General features: G+C 37.3%; 1 protein-coding gene across 1 annotated transcript in view; it reads left to right on the top strand.

Annotated features, from left to right (window-relative positions):
- The window catches only part of LOC118188338 (uncharacterized), a 250,162-nt gene that overhangs the window by 1,905 nt on the left and 227,710 nt on the right, over positions 1 to 20,547 (top strand). The gene's annotated exons all lie outside the window — the stretch shown is intronic.

Raw genomic sequence — 20,547 nt, forward strand, 5'->3', positions numbered from 1 at the left:
CTAAAGTTTATTGCTGGGAGAATTTTAACACTGTCCTCAGGAAATGTTCTTCCAGACTACATTTCAAGTAAAATTGTTTGACGCATTTAAATAGTTTAATATGTAAGCTAATATAACTTTTGCGCTGATTAGAAGGATACTTCTAAATGATAAATAATCCTGGAGACTCAGTAATGCTAATGTTTATTGTTGAGGGGAATTTTAAAATATTTCCTATTACATGAACATCAAATGGACATTAATAAAATTCACTTGTATATTTAAAAATATTTGTTCTTCTTCTGAAGTATGCAGTCAAAGCATTCTGTTAAGATCAGGGGTCGAGGCTTTTAAGCTGCATGATGTAATAAAGATGTACTGAATGCCGCCCGTCCAGCAGAAATATGCCGACTATTACACAGAAACTTTAATGTTTGTTAACGACCAGAATATAACCAACATTGTTATCGGATCTGATAAAACTGCATTTATTTTTGATCGAAAATCATTTGTTAATGATAAACTATGGGCCGTAATATTTCTAATGGGAGCTTGGCGCCAAATTTTCTTAACATCAATGCACCTGTTTATATAGTTAAGATATAGCACTGATTGCTAAATTTATGTAACAGAGCACTGCTAAGATTTGTTTAATGTATTTGCCTGCAAGTTTAATTTCTTTACTTTTATTCGTACTTAAAAAAAAAAAAAAAAAAAAAAAAAAAAAAAAAAAAAAAAAAAGAAAAAGAAAAAGAAAAGTTGTTCGCAAGTACATATGCTACCTTCCTTTTATTTTACATTTTTATGCGGAAGTATACAAAGACCTCAAATAAAATTTACAAAGGAGGTAAATGACAAAAGTAATAAAAAAAATCGTAAGATGGAAAAGTACCACTAATTGTTCAGCAGACATTGGTAATTAAATCTAAACGCAGGAGTGTATGACGATATTTTATTGTTACGTATACTTACGGGCATATTCCAGAAAAGCATATGTGTTTGTTGAAATTTGGCTGCAGAATATTGCAGATGATATTCCAGAGAAATTGTTTTCCAGAACACCAAACAGCCAAAAAATTCACTCTGTACACACAGAAAAATTGAAAGGAAGCTTTTTAGATTACTAAAGGCTACTTTTAACCTTCTTTATTAATACTAGCACAAACCAGCACATGCATTTCAGCCATGTTAAGTTTTTAAAGAGCCTCATTGTTTCTAAGAAATAATCAAAAAAAAATTTTTTTTTAGGGGTATAAAAGGAATTGTTTGAAAAGAAATTTCTATGTTATTTTCTTGGCTGTGTGCTCATCTTTTTATTCTGTAATGCGTATTATTAAATATTTATTCTATAATTAAAATTTAACCTTAAATTTTGCCTAAAATCGTACGACAAACATCTGGTGTGCCCAGAGTGGGCTCACTGAAACACCAGAGCTGTATCGCTGTTTCACTGCAGAATTTTCTTCGGTGAGCCCATTCAAAACAGAAAGATGAATTCAGAGCTATGTTTCACTTCCTGTTTTCCTTTTGCTGCTTTTTGTATGGGGGGGAAGGTTTGGTTATCAACTAAGGAATTGTTAGGGTGTTTTTCTTAAGGCCAGGGTTAATTTTATTAGTTAGCTCTTTGATTTTCGCTAGAGTATTTCTCTTTTTTCTCTCGTTTACGTTGAAAGAAGGTTTGTTAGCTCTACATTTTGATAGTTTTGAGTTGTAAATGTTTATTTTATTTTATTTTATAGTTTATATTTTCTTAATTGTCTATATAATATTAGTTTATGTTGTCTGATTTTTAATTGACTTGCAAATGGTTTGGAAAGGGTTTCCTTTTTCATTTATACGCATGGATTTATCATATAACCAAGAAGTCCTTTTTTTAAGGGGGCTCAGTAGTAGGCCTTACCGTGGTGCACCTTGGGTAATGCCAAATCTGCTACGGTAATCAGAATTTAGTATTTTTAATCATAGGAAAAATCTTTTACTTTATTATACTGTTTCCAGCAATGTTCGCTTCAGCGCTCTTTCCGAAGCTCCATTCATTCAGTGAGCCCGCCTCGGGGACATCCACAAAATTAAAGCGGAAATTCTATCTACAAAATTTTACCAGTGTACTTTTGTAGGCCTGATTAGACTGCCGATTTTTTTTTTTTTTTTTTTAAATTCCAAATTTAAACGTTAGCTTGTTGAAAAGGGCTCACAAATGCTTGTGTTGAAATAGGTCTACTATGTAGAAGCCAGAGCCGACCAGTCCAGGATGCATACCGCTGATAACTTCGTTTTGAAGACCATTTCTGCCCTTTTCGGATAGAAAGTGAGAAAGCATGACGGGCTCTCAGCTTTGCTGAAGATCGTTTATTAGCCACAAGAAGGAAAAATATTTTCTGCTACTGCGCAGAGAAAACAACGCATGCACTGACTGTTTGTCACAAGACTCGCTGATGTTTTCCCATAATTCCTTTGCAGAGAATACACTCGCTGATGCTTTCCACTAATTCCTTTACAGAAAACACAACGAAGAGGTGAGCGACAGAGCACGTTACGCGAAGAATACGGCAATGGAATTCAATTCATCACAAATTCATTTACGTACTCTTTACAATGTGATTCCTGTCATGTTATGACCTGGAGAGAGAAAAAAAGACAGCTGAACATTTTTAAACAGAGCATTTACTTAGGTGGCAGTATCCCTTTTCATTTGAGCAGGAATCAGTTTAGACACATGCCTTTATTAGGCCTTATTTATTTCTTGAGAGATTTTTAGTTTAGTTTAGTGACGGAGGACGTGGGCACCACCCCTTTACCATTATGGTTAATTGGTCTAGCGCCACGTCCACCCTTATCTAAAGCTGACTCATGTTAGAGCCACACGAGATCCACTCATAGGGCACATTGATTAGTGTTACAAAACATAGATATTAAAAATGGTTACATCTGTGTGAACACAGTACTTATGAACAAAACTTTAGCAAGTGACACATAAGATTACAATTCAATACCCTAGCAAGTAATTTTAGCAAGTTACATATAAAGTTTACAATTCAATACATAAAGAAGATATATCATACATAATGATTATATTATACTGTTGTGACTGATAAGTGATGACATTGTCAACATGAATTTACTAATGCAAAATTCAACATTTAAACTCAGTATACAAAAACCCAAGAACATACAAATGCTTATATTTGATACATTGCTAACTTAAAAAATTTATAGTGGAGAAGTATAAAAATACTTAGATCTCACATATGTCTCTAATATTCTGAATGTCATTGTTAACTTTTATATTACAGCTTACTACTAAAGACACAGTTATTATATTAAAATTGGATATTAATACAGTTAAATGAATAATTGCACTTAGACTATAAATACACTATAAAAACATTAATTCTTTACAATTTCTAAAATGCAGTGATTCAAAACAATGATTATATGCGAATATTAGAACAATGATTCACTATAAATATACAATGATTCAATACTATTACTTAAATTAATGATAATACTATTCATATTATTAATCATATATGCCATGTTGACATCAAAATAATATTTTTTTCATACAGGTGCTTATTACTGAAATGATGTTACATATTACTAGCAAGCAATTCAAAAATAAGATATGTACAGTACAATTTTACTTGCACATTGGAAATACTATACAAATAAATAATTCAATACAATGATTCCGTACGATTACTCATGAATAATTCAATATTATGATTCTATACGATTATTCAAATGCAATGATTCAATACAACAATTCTATGCGCTTATTAGAACAAAAATCTATATAATTATTCAAAATTTCAATATTATTGCTCAAATTAATAAAAATACCATTTATATTATAAACCTCACTACTCAAGTGACACAAACATTTAAATTACACCATTAATTAATCATTACAGCAATGATACTACATGTTACTTAAAGCAGTTAATTATAAATTATGCACTGTACAGTTTTACCTTGCACATTGAATATTATAAATAATGTAATGATGCAATACAGTGATATATACTGCTTCTTTAGACCATGTACCAAAGCAATAATTATATGCAGTGACTGAAGTATAAGGATTACGATACAAGTATTCAGTGATTTAATATATATATTTAGATTTGTAGTAATACTATATATGTTATTAATAACATTTAAATATATGGGTATAGTCATTTAAGTACCTATTATAGTATTGATGTTACATTTACTTGTAAAGAAATCAATTGTTAAATATGTACAGTACAGTATTACTTGCACTTTATTTGTTGATTACAATTCAGTGATTCAATAGAATGATTCTTTGTGATTACTAAAATATAATAATTTAGTACAGTGATTCTATGCATTTACTAAGTACAATGATTAATCATACCATACCAGTTAACACAATGATGCTATAAAACAATACAATTACTTTTATTCAATATGATTACTCTATTTAGTAACAGAACTATTCCGCTATCAATTATACTAGTTAGGTAAACATTAAAAGTAATAACCTTATCATCTATACGATCATCGATACGATTACTTTATTACAATGTTTCAAAACTATGATACAATAAATTAATACTATACACAATTTCTCTGATACAAAACGATTACTGTACTAAAATAATTATTCAGTATAAATGTAGTCGAGGAAGTCCACATAAAGGGATAATTCTTAGTTTTTATTTGCATTAGTTTTAGCACAGTTCAAAATAGTTTATTTTATGATATACTTTAGAGACATATATAAAATTAGATTTGACACAGGTCAGTGCCGAGGTCCATAAGTTTATTAACAATTTTGTTAATCTTTCGTACTGCATGCTTGTTATTAATCATGAACCTGCTAAATGCTTGTTCATTCGTTGGCGGGATCGGCAGGTGCAAATCAGTTGTTAGTGGGCAGTTAGCTACATAATGTTCGGGTGCGCCCAATTCACCGCAAATGCACTGTGCCGTATTTGTAATGCCAAACCTTTCAAAATATACAGGAAAAGGACCATATCCCGTTATATACCGTACAAGTTGAGCATGTATTATGAGGCGATCATAAGTTACTGTGGGAATATGATAATAAACACGACGTCCTGTGTCGTCAGAGTTCCACTCTTCCTGCCACAGGTATTTGATTTTTTGCGTAAGATTTTTCTTTAGCCAGGAAATTGGCCAAGGTATCTTAATTTGTTCAGCATTTATGTTTTGCGCCGCTTCTTTGGCTAGCTGATCCGCCAGCTCGTTTCCTGTTTGGCCAGCATGGGCCTTTATCCATTGCAGCTTTACGTTTAAATGACTGTTGTCATGTAATTTCGACTGTATGTCTGCTATGAGCGGGGAACAGTGCACTGGATTTAAAAGTGCATGCAGACACGATAAGCTATCTGGAAATATGAAGCTCCATTATGTTGCTCCTGTATGATGTGGGTTAGTGCCCGGTCAATTGCTAACACCTCACTCTGGAACACACTATTATTGGTGACCTTTCCAAAGTGTTAGCGTGTCCAGGTTTCGCAGGGCTATGTAGGCACAGCCTGTGTTATCATCTATTTGGGAGCCATCTGTATAATATACTAAATCAGCATCCGTTATGTTGGTATTTTGCTTGAGATTAATGTTCACCCCTTTTCCCTGTTTCGCTGGATGATCACATAGCCGTATCAACTTCTTCTCATATTCCGCTGGGAAATAATTATCCTCATGGAGGGTTGCTGGTTGGCCTAATTGGGCGACTGCTTGATAAGTCGCTTCTTTTTCCACACTAAGATGCAACGGTGGCAGACCGGTCAATACACATAGTGCTTTAGTTGGGGAAGTACGAAATGCCTTGGTAATATTCAGTAAGAACGGTCGTTGTATGCTTAAGAGATGTTTTATCTTGCGACCTTGCATAGGTCATGACCAAACTGCCGCCCCGTATGTAACAATTTTTTCAATTACTGTTTTATACAGTACCTTCTGTATGTACGGGTTAAGGCCCCATTCGTGACCTTTCATAAACTTGCTGAGTTGCTGAGCTATTCCCAGCGTCTTCTTCAGTTCCATAATATGTGGTATCCAATTTAGTTTGATATCAAATACTATTCCTAGGTATTTCAGTTCTTTAACAATTCGAAGTCGATGATTATTCAAAGTTATTTTTGGCTGTCTTGCGAGCGTACCTCCCTTTTTGGGAACTAGAAGTATTTGTGACTTTGCTTCAGATATCTTGAGTTTAATTTCTGCACATCTCTGATGAAATAGCGAGCATGATTCTTGGGCGTTGGTCTGAAGTTGTTCTCTTGTTCTACCCTGAACGATGAGTGCAGTATCATCGGCATACGCAATGATGCGCGTGTGCTCTGGCCACGCATTGGTTAATATACCATTGAATGTTATATTCCAAAGAAAAGGCCCAGCACACGAGCCTTGCGGGCATCCTTGATTTTGATTTTGCACTACCATACCACTATTATGGGGTACTATTAGCAATCGGTCAGAAAGGTAGTGTTCCAAAGTAAGATAGATATTTCTTGGGCATTTACTTAGGCGCAGGGCTTGAAGAACCGCTGGCCACCACAGCGTGTCAAAAGCGCTTTTTAAGTCGATGGAAATAAACGCTGTGTGATAGCCAGCAGACTTATTTTCTAGGATTTGATTCTTAACTTCTGTAAGCACATGCAAAGTAGATTGTCCTGTACTAAACCCATATTGTATTGGGCTTAAGTATTTCGTAACATATAGATGATGCCGCAATCTTGTCATGATCAGCTTTTCATAAACCTTCCCCAAAGCTGAAAGTAGACATATTGGACGGTACGACTCTGGAGACGTTGGATCTTTATTCTTTTTCAAAAATAAGACCACTTGCCCAATTTTGAAGCTGTTAGGGAATGTCCCCGTTTGCAGGAGCTTATTGAAGAGTGATTGAAATATAGTTACATTAGTGCTTATAATTGCTTTAATAATTCGGTTGTCAATACCATCCGGTCCTGGTGCTTTGCGCTGGGGAAGCTGGCGCAGCACTTGTTGAATCTCCCTGATTGTGAAGTAAGGATCATTTGATGTAGCAATTTCTGAGGGCTGGTTCCTGATTGTGGTCTGTTCTAATGTGTCTTCTTGCGGATTGTCTGTGCTGAAGACTGCTTACATGATTGCCTTTATTGTATCTTCTGTATATTGGCCAGTACTATTGGGTGTTGGCAATATATGTAAGGTGGCTGGTTTAAAACGTTTTCCTGCCGCAATCCTGTGGTGGAGTCCATAGGTGGTGGTTGTTTCTGTACAAAACTTTCTCCAGCTGCTAATTTTTGCATCTAAGATCATGCGTTTGTAATACGCTCGCTCTTGTTGGTAGATCATTAGTGTTGTGGATTTTAGTTGCTGCCTACGTTCTTGTTTGAGGCGTCGGCGCAGAGCACGACATTTTTGCTGTTGAGTACGCAGTGTACCATTCCACCAATGGAGTGCGGTAATTCTTTTTGTAGTACGTTTTGCGAGATGTTCATCACACACTTGTTGTATTGTTAATGGAATGTCTTTCGTAATATTTTGGAGGGTCTCTCTACTTACAGCATGTCTTATTGGATTAACGAAAGGTGTTAGTCTGTTACTAACAATAGAAGTGAAAGTGCGGACCTTCCGCCCTGGTAGGTTGTATCTTTGGATGATGTTAGTTGCAGTGCTGCTTGCTATACTATAGCGTATATAGTTATGATCCGATAGACTCTGTCCCTCAACTACTGTCCAATCACGTATTAAATTTGCCATTTGATGACTAGTAACTGTGAGGTCTGGCCAACCACGAGAGTGGAGCCTATCAAAGGTCGGCGGCGCATCTATTTGATTATGAATTACAAAGTTGTTGCTTGAGAAAAAGTCTTCGAAATGACGCCCTTTAGGTGTCGTATCAGCGTAGCCCCATGTGGTGCTATGGGCATTATAATCGCCAGCAAGGAGCATTTTTGCTATACGATGAGATTGCATTAGCTGTTGGATGCGTATTATGGTATGGTCCGCTTCTTCTGTAGGAGGGGAGTAGATGGATACTAACGCTATTGTCTGATTAAGTATTTCCAGTAAGACAGCCACAAAATTACTCTCTAAAGCAAGCACAATCGGTGTCCATGCCTGGTTGCAGATTGTAATAAAAGCTCGAGGCGGTTGTGTTGAATCCTCTTTTTGAAATGTTGTCCATTGAAGCGGAAAACCCACAATTTTGCCGTGTCTGTGGTATGGTTCTTGACCAATTATTATATCAATCATTTCTCTGTAGCGTAGTGTGCCGTTTTGGACGTTGCGGCACGCGCTCGCTGAAGATTTATTTGCAAACATTTTATGGGTGTGTGTTGAGCTGATGATTTTAAGTTAATGACATTCAAGGAGGTAATGGGGTTTGTTGTTTGCGGACTTGCAGAAGTATTACAGAAAGATATCTCTCTTATTTCTCTAATATTCTGTTGTTCGTCGGATTGTATCGACTGCCCGTTGGTAGATAGCACATTCGGTTGCATAGGCTGGATGTTGGAAGTTGAGTCGTGTTCCGAATCTGCAGTTTGAATCTCCACAATTGATACAGGAGGGATGTTCTGCTGTACATTCTTTAGTTGCATGTGAGCCGGAACAGAAGCCACAGAAGATCTTATCGGATTTGCACATGTCTTGGCTGTGCCCAAATTTTTGGCAGCGATAGAATCTCTTAACACCAAAGAATTCTGTGATTCCGTGAGATTGCCAGGCTGTAAAAATACGCCTGATATTAATGGCTGCTGCGAAACCTTCGTTCGTACATTCAATGACCCACTTAACTCTTTTAGGACGTCTTTCTCGTAATCGGAAGAGTGGCTTGTATTGGTGGGCCGATGTTCCTGATGTTGAACTAAGTTCTGAGATGAGCTCTTCTGGTTTTGTGTTGTCTGGGACATTATGTATAGCTATCCTAGGGCGTCGTCGTTGTCGTTTTTAGACCTCTACGTCTATGTCTGCTTTTTGCAGATGTTCTTGTAGTTGATTAATCTCGTCTGAAGTTTGGCAAAATACCTCCAATCCTCCTTGTGGAGTTGGCTGAATTTTTTGGACTTGGACAGTAATTGGTATTTCTGCCAAGGGAACTTTATTTTGTAGTTCTCTTCTGAGTTCTTCAGTAGATTTTTTAGACTTTGACAACCGCACGACGAAACGACTGATTTGATCACTACGCTTGGTTTGCTGATATTTCGTAGAACCTCCGCAAACGTCGGTTGTGAGACAGTTGGCAAGGATGGTGGTACCCGCAAATTGTGTGACTGTTGGGCAGGGGAAGAGAAAGACTGAGGATGAACTAATTCACAGCAAAGCACAGTTGAAGTATTTACTCCTATATCGATCTTAGCAGGCTTGACTGTATAATCCGGACCCTCTAAGGCCAGCGTCTGGAGTGCGGCCAGGGAGTCTAAGAGTCTAGCACGAAGATCTGTTGGCAGTAGGCAGTAAGTATTTAGTGCGTTTATTTGTTGTTGCGACCTGCCTTATATCATCGCACAAAGTAGAAATCTTTTCTGCGTAGGGCAGATCAGAGACCAGTAGCTTTGAAGCGTCTAATATATTTTGTGAGTGTGTAGGATCACCATCAGTTGGAAACACTGATTGACGGTACATACTTTGAAAGATTTATCCTTAATATGCAATTGACACTATTGCAGTGAGACACTTAGTTAGAATGTTTGACAAAGGTTTCTTACTAAAGGTAAAGTATGTGAGCAGAAGGTATCCCTTTACACCCAGGACCAAGGAATTACAGTAAATAAAACATACATATGAAATTAAAACAGAAACATTACAAGAAAAACCGTAAATAAAACTTAAAGTAAACTGTAAAACATTATGAGTTAAAAAGTGCTATAACTAATAAACAAGTTAGTTAAAAAGCAGTAAAAACAGATAATTGAAACATTACAGTATGCAAAATGAAAGTATACAGTGTACAAAATACAATTTCTCACAAAAAACACACTGAACACTCATATAAAGAGCTTTTAACAGTAATTAGTAGGACTGTCGAAATGTAGTAAGAAGTCGTCGAAATATCCCTCGACGTCGAAACGTATCTCGATTGAAATACAATAGAGTCGTTCAAAAATAAGACTCTTAAATACTGCTTTTGTATAGGTACAATAAGGTCCTAACCTGAAGGACCGACACTTGGCGCTTCAAAATAATTTAGAGAAATCGTAAAGACATGAACTCAACTGGGATGTTGAAAGAGACGATATTATAAGTTGGCACAAAATGTTATTAGGCTGACCAATCTATTTTTGAAAATATTGCAATTAGAGGGTTGCGATTCAAATAAAAAGGTAAACATACCTTTGATATGAAGATCCTGTAATGCTAGGTGCAGTAGATCCTGAGATATTGAATTTTTAAAAACAATTCACCAATTTTGGACTTATAAAAACCTATCCCAATTTGCTATGCCTACTATGGGAACCACGTGGCAGGCAGGCGGAACCCTACCGTCGGAGCTGCGGCATACACACACCGTACTTTGTGGCAACCTAGATTTCTTTGTTATTCACACAAAAACACTTTTTTCTTGGGAAATACCAATCACACACACTTATTCAATACAGCAATCGATGCAGTAGATATTCACGCACAAATTGATATAAAATTGTCCCCTGGGACTTAGACTTCCGCTGAAAAATGAGAATAATCCAGGAGCACGACGAAACGACGTCCTACCTTGGTGATGGTTCTGCCGACTCTTGAGAGATTTTTAACGACTCAAACGTATATCAACAATCCTGTTTAAGAACATTTGCTACCTTTAACAGATGATAACATTTATGATAACATTTCATTGGGCATTCAGTATTTCCACAAGCAAAATATTCTGTTAATGGATTTATTAGCTGAGCCAGCACACCTTAATCCAATCGAGCACGTGTGAGGTCGCATTCGAAGAGAATTAGCTGCTTTTTGTGCCTTTTCAGGATTCTTAAATTTGCATTAACGGAATTGTATACTGATATGTATGGTCTTTGCTCCCAGCTGATGTATTTGAAAATTTAATAGATAGCATCTAGTTTTATAATATACAACAAGTCACTTTGATTTGTATTTGTGTCAATTGTCGCACATTTACCTTGTTTGATTTAAAATTTTTGGCCTAAAAATTATTTACTTTATAATTTTGGGGCGCTTTTAATTGCTTTGTAATTTTATAACTATTTGCTGCGTAACATGCTTTCGAAACATAACACCATCAAACTTATTGCTCGTAAAGCGTTGTATATTTTTCTTCAAATAAGTAAAACGTTCCATTTGAATAAATGTTCTTTGCATGCATAAATGCAATTTTATGTATTCCATTTGAAAATTCATTAATGAACTTAATAAGTGAAAATGTCGTAACTTATATACTGAAATACCTCTGTAGTTTACAAAAAATATTCTCCATGTGTGATAAAATGCAATCATTGTTGCATATTTTTTTCTGCTTATGTGATTTTGTCCAGGCGAAGCTCAGGGATGAATTAAGCTACTGTTGTTATAGAGATATTGCACCAATTTCAAGATAAAATTAAATTTACCGCCTCCTTCCCTACATCAATTATTTTAGTTGCTTTTGGCTTTAAAGTTGCATGGACATAGTTCATTAAACAGTCATATACCCACTAGAAGTTAGTTATAATTTTGGGCTTCAAAGTTGCACGAGTTCAAATTTTCGGACAGTTTTTTCATACTTATGTGCCGCATCTTTGAGGACAGTATGTTGTTCGCAAGTAGATCGCGATTTTAGTTTGGTCTAAACTGCGATTAGGTATTTGTGTTCAAATTTGGCATTGCGGTGAGAAAGCAATGTTGCGTGCATTTTGGTTGCTTGTATTTTATCATGTAACAGCCTGTTCTTCCTTAATGCAAGTTTTGTAACTTTTAAATTGCCTATAATTTTTACAAAACCATTTTTTTATTAAACTGGTAAACGGATATGGGAAACAGGACTATACTATTTTACGACTTCATTAACTGCTGTTAGGTATGTAGCAAACGAGATTTTCTCAAAAATCACCGACAGTCAGCGCTACCAATGTCGAGTAGGTAACACCGTTGAACACTGGTATTTCGAAGCGGGTTCAAACCTTAGTGAACAAGGATGTGTGCACGGGATATTTATGGCTTTCCTTATGTTTAATATAAATGCGGTCCATATTTCCCTTACAAAACCCCTCCACGAAGGCATCCCTTCTTTCAGCATGCACCAGTCGTATGCTTTGAGTTAGTTGCTATGCAGAGCTCAGTATTAAGTGGAGGCGGGGAACAAAAGATGTAAATGATGTGCTGACACTTTTTAATTGGCTGTAGTCAGTTTGGGTTTTGATATGTAATTTCTTTAGAATATATTTTTCAATTCCCAAAGCCTTTGATTCCAAAACACCATTAAGAATTTGAAATTAAAGATAGCTTTTACAGCTAATAAAATTTAAAAAAATAAATTAAAACAAATTTATTTAGAATATTATTGCAAAGTTTTTCTGGCAATCGAAATATTTTTAGTGGTTCAGGCGTTTTGGCGTCAGTTCAAAACTGGTGGCAGGAGAAGTGAGTAAAAGAGATGGATTTTACCTTCTTCTCATTCTTAAGCAGTTATCAACTAATCAAGTAAATCGAAAAATTCAGGTCTTGATGTGGTTACATAAGTAAGTGCGGGTAAATAGGATTGAAAGTTCAGAAAATAATACCTGGATGCAGCATTACGAAGCAAGCTCTTAACTCTGCACTTATGTATAGAGTTAAGAACATCAGAGCACGAATGAGAAACACTGACCTTTCGATCCAGGCTTGATTCTCTCCTGATAAGCAGGCTGACTGCATGCTGTTTTGTGGAATGAAGACATACGTCTCCAGGTAGATAGTTCTTGAATATTTTGCCGCAATTAAGTCACTTACCTGTCTTGTGTATCGCACGGTGCTAAAAGGTACACTGCAGAAAATCTCCTTTCGACATATGAAGTTTTGAGAGGCCAAAAAGTGCCGGTTTGAATACACGTTTCACTTACGACACCAAAAGCATATACTTATGAAATAATAGCAAAATAAATTTAAAAAGAATTTCATTACTCTTATTTATGTGATTCTTTTTTTCATTATTTTAGAGATATTCATGAATGCAGACACTTATAATAATTGGAAATATATAATTTAAAATCATAATGCATAAATAAACCATATTTTATTTCACATAATAATAAGACTGCTCAGCAATAAACTATGATCCGTGCTTAATATAAATAACGTATAGAAATCTGCTAGCCCTAATTTTTACTATTACATGTAAAAAAAAATAAACATAATGCTTAATGCAACCTTGTGGTCAAATTAAAAGGACTTCCGTATATTGCTTACAGTACACAAAACGTATTAAAATAAATTTTAGTTGTAAGTTTTGTATATCATTATGTGATGTACTTATGTTTTTGTATGGTATTCTTCCAAAATTTAAAAACAATTTTAAAAATCTAAACATTTTAATAACCAAATAAAATAATTTGAACGATAGGGCTGATTCTTCCGAAACACAGTCTTTCTTGGGGTTTGATTCATTAATTTATTTTAGTAAAAAATACGAGAACTATAGGCTGCCTGCCTAAGGGAACACATGCCTTCGTGGAAAATTTGGCTGTTATTCATATTAGGCGAGGAGAAATCATGAGAATGTTCATGCAGACGTTCAATTTGCATGGAATAGGAGCTTGGAAGAATAACCAGCATCCAACGGTTTTAGCTACTCGGCTACTGATGGCCTCTAAACTAGACAGCTGTACTTTCAAAAAGGATAATTTTCCTTTCAAATAGATTTTTGCTATTTAATATGTGTATGTGTATTATTACATGATGGGAAATGATACACTTAGCCTATCAGTAACCGAGTACCTAGAACAGCTGAAACTAGTAGCATAATCCAGATTCTCCATTTAAAGCTGCGTTCGGACAACGGTATAAAGGGCATAAGTGGCTTAAGCCGAGCTGCGTTGCCAGGTAACCAGTCTGTGCTACGTCCCAAAATCTGGTTTAGGGCTCTTGGCATAAAGTTCGAAGTTTTGAGCTTTATGCCGACTTCGGATAAGCGTCGACCAGTCAGAGCGAACGCGCGAAACCTGAATGGGGAAACAAAGCGGTAAAGCTGTAGACACATCCACGCATGCCCAAATTCAGCTTCTCTAAGTGGGTTCGGCTTAGACGCTGTGTCAAAGAATATAAAGGGTCTCCTCCTTCTTATTCTTTGGCCTCCTTTCTATCGGAGCGAACTTTTCATGTTCCAGTTGAAAAAGCCACTTCAGGTGAATTTCGCATTTCCACCGGAGTCCCGCAAGGTTCAACGGTTGAGCCAATTTTGTATTTATATTACGTGGCCGACTTCCCCAAGCCTCCAAACAGTGCATACATCCTAGCGTGTTACGCTGGTGACATAGCTTTAGCTGTCAAATCGGCTAACATTAATCATGCAATTCGTAAACTGCAAGAACAGATTCCCTTGATCGAAGATTGGTGCCGCTGCTGGAAGGTAGCCATTAATCCACAAAAATCTCAGCTCCTGATCACCAGAAGGAAAAAACGAAATGCTGCTCTCAAAAACAACCTGCTTTTCTTCGAAGAGCCAGTACCTGTTGTGAAACAGGCAAAATATCTCGGAGTTCTACTGAATGAACATCTCACATGGAGTGATCATATTAATTATGTTAGAAAAAAGGTACTCTGCGTCATGAACTACCTACACCCAGTCATTGGCAGACAATAGAGATTAGATCTGGCTAAGAAGAAATTGATTTATACGTCTACCATCCAACCCATCCTAACATATTCTTCTCCTGCCTGAGTGACTGCAACAGACAGGGATATACGTAAGCTACAAATTGTGCAGTCCAGATTCCTCAGAATAATGACAGATGCGCACTTTTATGTGAGAAATGATCAACTTCACTCTGACTTAAAAACTGATTATATAGACAGATTACTGAGAAAGGCTAACGAGCGGTTCTTCTCTAAATCCATGAACTGTCAAACTGAACTATTTTGGTACCTTTCATTATGATTTACTTAACTAAGACCACTACCTTTGACCCTTTGCAGCTTCCATATGCTGAACCAGATCTTTTCCACCTGATATGGATATTGTAACGGACTTTTCTGAAACTTCACAAAATTTTTAAATAATGTAAATATTGTACATAGCTTAACTTTCTCTTAGTTTGAACTTTCTTGTATTTTGCTTTAGCAATTCAAGAAGTAAGCTTGCTTAAATGCGAATTGCTTATGCTTACGTAGCCTTTCGGCTTTTATAAGCTCTGTTCTTTTAATTCCTAGGGAACATCACAGTGTAAACTATCAATTAAATCCCAGCCGGGAAACGGATCAAGGTAGGAAAGAGGGCCCGTTGGCCGCGAAGCGCAAAGTCAAGTTAAGATAATCATAACATAACTACTACTTTTCAAAGAGGTGATGAGAAATATTCGTAACCAACCAAACAAATGTAGCGATATCAAGTTGCAGAAAATAAACAAATAAAGTTTAAATTAATTATATTTACAATGAGAAATGCAGCAAGTGTGTGCTTAAATGAGAAATTATGGTCCTGCATTCTGTGAGCAGTAAATGGCTTTAGTGTGGCATCTTCTGGGAGGCATATGTAGTTTAAAGAAGCATTAAAATTGCTCGCTGTGCATTTTAAACCCTTATCATAAAATTTAGTGTTTAATCTATGGAGGTACTCATCAATGTATTCTACCTTCAAATCATCGTGCAGTAGTTTGTTTCTAATATAGAAATGTGCGTCTGTAATGGTGCGCAAGATCTTATTTTGTACAGCTTGTAATTTGTGCAGGTCATTACTCTTTGCAGTAGCCCAAACTGGCGAGGCGTAACACATGATAGGTCGCAAAATGGAAAGATAAATTTGTCGCTTCCTGCGTAAGTCAAATTTAGAACACCTACCAAGTAGAAGATTCAGTTGCTGCGCAGCACCTTTAGTCTTGTTGGCTACATAGTTGATATGGGTGTTCCACGTGAGCCTTTGATTGAGATAAACGCCTAGATATTTGGCCTTGTCAGCTGTGGGTACCCGCTGGCCGAATATGTGCAGTGGCTGAATAACAACTTTTAATTTCTTCCTGCGTACGATTAGCATTTGACACTTATCAGCATTAATGGAAATCCTCCAGTTGGAGCACCATTCTTCAATATCAAGTACAATATTTTGGAATACGCTAATGGCTCTCTTAGGATTTATTGATTTAACTGCTACCGCTGTGTCGTGTTCATAACAGGCGAGTAAGTGTGTTCCTATTTAATTTGTCCCTTAGAAAATCCGCCGCGTTGAATAAGTAAAGAATTGGCCCCAAACAGGACCCCTGCTGAGATCATCTTGTAGCCAGAATGACTCTGTCTGCAGCTCACAGTAAAGAATCTGTTTGTAATGTAAGAATGTGTCAGTAGGATAAGCTCTCTGGAAGATTAAATTTTATTAACTTTGTAGATTAAACCCTCATGCCAGACGCGGTCAAATACTTTGGTTACGTCTAGCATGAGCAGTGCTGTGCAGCTTTTATGATGGAGTGCGGATCCTATGAACTCAACAAGTCTAATTAGTTGTTTCGCAGTAGACAAGTCGCTTCTAAAACCATACTGTTCATCAGATAGGAATTGAAAGTAGGGTTGAAATTTTTGTAAAATAATCCTTTCAAATATCTCGGCAAGATTAGATAAAAGACTAATCGGCTTGTGATTTTCTACTTTAGTAATATCTGTTGCGGGTTGGGAAGCAAAAATATTTTCGCACATTTCCAGCTTTCTGGGAAATAGCAACACGTGATAAAAGCGTTAAAGATGCCTGTAAGTCTTGTGATGCCACTTTTAGACAAGTTCCTGATCATGAGATTCGTGATCCCGTCAATACCTGGGGCCTTCTTTAGATTAAGTTTGGAGACTATCTTCGTAGCCTTCTTGGGAGTAGTAAGCCCGCTAGCATTAAGTGCAGTAGGCATCTTCAGCCATTCATTTACTTCATTTTGAAATTGCTTTACAAACGAATTATTGCATGGTGTTATGTTGGGACTAAATTGCTTCTTTAAGTGATTTGTGAAAATCTTACATTTATCATTATCAGAGTAGACTGCCATATTATTTGTTACTACAGACCTGTCGCATTGGTGTGTACGCTTCAGCATTTTAGTGAAGCGCCAAAAAGCATCACAATCCATCTCAAACTCAGCGATTGTGTCATTCCAGTTTTCTTGGCCGAAATCCTGTATTTCCTTTCTGAGTCTTTTACTTATTCTATTGAGCTCAGCTTTCGTAGTATTGTAGCTTCTACGTAACCGGTTTCTTTCAGTCTTGAGTGCCTTAATAAATTTAGGGAACTTAGTAAGCTTATTTGTCTTCTGAGTGATTTTAGTAGCCTCGTAGTAAGAGTTGTTAAAGCATGCAGTAAGAGAGTCAATTTCCCTGTCGATGTCATTTGGGGTTTTAAGTACTTCTGGCTTAGGGGCCCGCTTCTTAACAACGTTATGAAGCATCGTCCAATCTGTGTAGGTCTTAGTAGTGGGGTAGCTTGTACTTGCAGCCCCCAGTGTCGCTACTACCGGGCAGTGGTCTGAGCTAAGATCATCATGTACTTCCAGGATTATATTAATATTAGTGTTCGACAGAATAATGTCTAAGATATCATTTGGAATGTACCCTGTAATATGTGGTCTGAACGTAGGCGCATTGGGTGCATAGATTCCCACAGGATGATCACTTAGGAACTTCTTAAGAACTTTGCCGTTATGGTCGGTGCCGCGGTATTCCCAGTCCGTGTGTTTGCTATTTAAGTCTCCTCCTACTATAATGTTCGTGGAGTCTGGGATAATGCACTTGGAAAGTTCTTCTGAAAGCCTGTTAGTCTGCGGGTTGTAAATGGCGGCAAACAAAGTGTCCCCAAATTTGGGTAGTTCTATGGAAGTGACCACGATTTCGTAAACTTTGCTTCTATCCGTGGAGATGAGACATGAAGAATATTTACAGTGCACATATATAACCACGCCTCCACCTCTATGATGCAATCTGTCACATCGGTAGGACCTGAAAATACGAATATTAAGCCTATCTGCCGGTTTGGCATGTGTTTCAGAAATAAGGCATATCTCTATGTCATTATCGTAAATAAAATCCTCGAGTTCATCCTTCTTATCCTTGAGATTGTTAGCATTCCAAATTAGCATTTTAATTGGCCTGCTACTGTTGGTGTTACTATCTATGATTTGGTAGGGATTTAATTTGCGCGTTGGAACTGCTAGTGGCAGTACTAGAAGTTAAATTTAATTGTAGTATTTCCGATGCTTTTGGCTTCGACAAGATTTTAAGGCCTTAGAAAATGGTCCTTGCTTCATTCAGTATGCTATTGTTGAAAATCTGTCCGCTAACAGCAGCCGCATAAGTTTTTTTGTGATAACCCTGTCGTTAAACTTTTTAGTGGGTGGATTTTTCGAATGTGTTTTAGGAAAGTTCGGGCAACCCCTGTAGTTAGTTGCTCGTATGCTCTAATTGGCAATTAATGCACTTGGATTTCTCCTCACATGGTTTGGGGCAATCTCTCGATAAATTATCATCAGCACATTTCATGCATTTTGGGTCATGCATACATCCTGCCTGAGCATGATGAAATGCCTGACACCAAAAGCACTGCACTGGTCCTTTCCTACCTTTGTAGGCTTCAACCTTAACATTGAGACCACATAACTTCGCTATGTTGTAAATTCCTCTTGCCTTTCCATTTCTGCTGAGGATAACTAAGAATAAAGGCAGATTGTATATTTCACCGTTTCTGCGTCTGACAAGTTGTGTAACTTTTTCTACCGGAAAGCCTCTGTCAACTAACTCTTACGCGATCTCCGTGAGTGGAGTATCGATTGGCAGGCTGCGTATTACAAACTTAACTTTCTTATTCTCAGGCAGAATAAATGAATGATATTTTACTCCCTTGTAGTTTAGTAACGCCGTCAAATTTTTGTGCGTTTGCATGTCATCTACTTTTCATTCGTAGTGATCCTGCGCTTTCATATTACCAGATTTGAGAGTAATACCTGCTTCCCTTATCATTTCTCTGTATTTGGACCATGAATACCTGCCATGTTGAATAATGATAGGCGGGGCTTTGGTACTACTTTCTTAGGAAATGTAAATTTACCTAAGTCCTTCCCAGCTTCATAATCATGAGCATCACCTATTAGCCCAGCCGGGCACGTGACCTCGTCTGCAGTTCCGATTGGCCACACCATGCTTTCCGTATGAGACGTAGTTGCAGCTGGCTTTTCGGGGATCTCACTAGATGGTGTTACATTAGCGTGGCTATTGGCCGCTACTTTAGATGGGTTTGTAGCGGGAATTTCAGTCGGTTTTTTTGATTAATCATCAGCTTTTGCAGCCTTCTGTTTCATCCTACGTTTTACTGCAACATCGCCTTGGACTGTGGAGTGAGTAATCAGTTCAGTGCCATGGGTATGTGCTTTTTCGGGAGGAAGCTGAGTTAGCACATGGTATTGGTTTTTCAACTCCAATTCAGCTGGTTTTTCAGGACTGAGTGGCCGTTTAACACTGTGGCTGGGGGGTAATCAATTCGATACTTGATTCCACATCATTAGAATGGATAGGCTCAGCTTCAGAGGCGTCCGGATGGCAAGATGAAGGGGTGGTTAGGCTTACTGGGACGCATGCTTGTCTGGCCAATTCTCGTTCCGTTCCATGTATTATACCCATAAATTTGTTCAGGAATGTCAATTCAACTTGCTCATGGAGGGTCAGGCTATCATTCCTGGAAATTAGTGCATGAAAGCGATCTACAATTTGCTGAACAATCGACATTTTCCAGATCAAGTCCAAGTCAAATCCAAGTATAGAAACTCAGAAGCTAGTAGGGCACGCAAGGACATTTTACAGTCCCCAGAACACAAGGTTCAACGGAAGCAAACCTTCTTAATGTGCCTACGAGTGCAGGACTACGCGAGCAGTTAGCAGCAAACACGAGCACCTTCACGCTCGGAAGCTACCAGTCAAATCCTAGTTCCTAGTTCGCATGATAATATGCCAGAATTATCATGCGAACTTGCATGACGCGATCCGGCTCACTGAAGTAGTGTCGTTCGACGCCTGGCAACAGCATTTGTTGACTGACTGCTGCCATGGTTGAAGGAGCGTTGAAGGTGAAGTAAGGGGCGTGACCATTGCCACGTGGGTGTTGAAGTTTCAACTCATTGGTCTGGAGGAGTCTTAATTTGCTGTCCTGTGTCTCGTGAGTTGGTAACATCTCCTGATTTGTGGTGAGGATATTATACAGCATTTTTTTACAAACAGTAATATAATATGAAAATTAAGATGGATAAGATAAATTATATACTTTATTTACACTATATACAAGTACCGATAGCATTTCAATATCCATAAATTAGATAGGAAAATTTGTAGCAATCATATGAGCTGCACAGGGTCTTAGCATTCGATCTTCGTATAACAGTGTTCATAATGGAAGAGTTTCGCATTCAAGGGCTTTCGTGAAAAAGCGTTCATTAGTTAGCTTGAGAT

The sequence above is a fragment of the Stegodyphus dumicola genome, chromosome X1 (genome assembly GCF_044657685.1).
Source record: "Stegodyphus dumicola isolate Sdum_Otavi_A_Nest chromosome X1, ASM4465768v1".
Taxonomy (NCBI): domain Eukaryota; kingdom Metazoa; phylum Arthropoda; class Arachnida; order Araneae; family Eresidae; genus Stegodyphus; species Stegodyphus dumicola.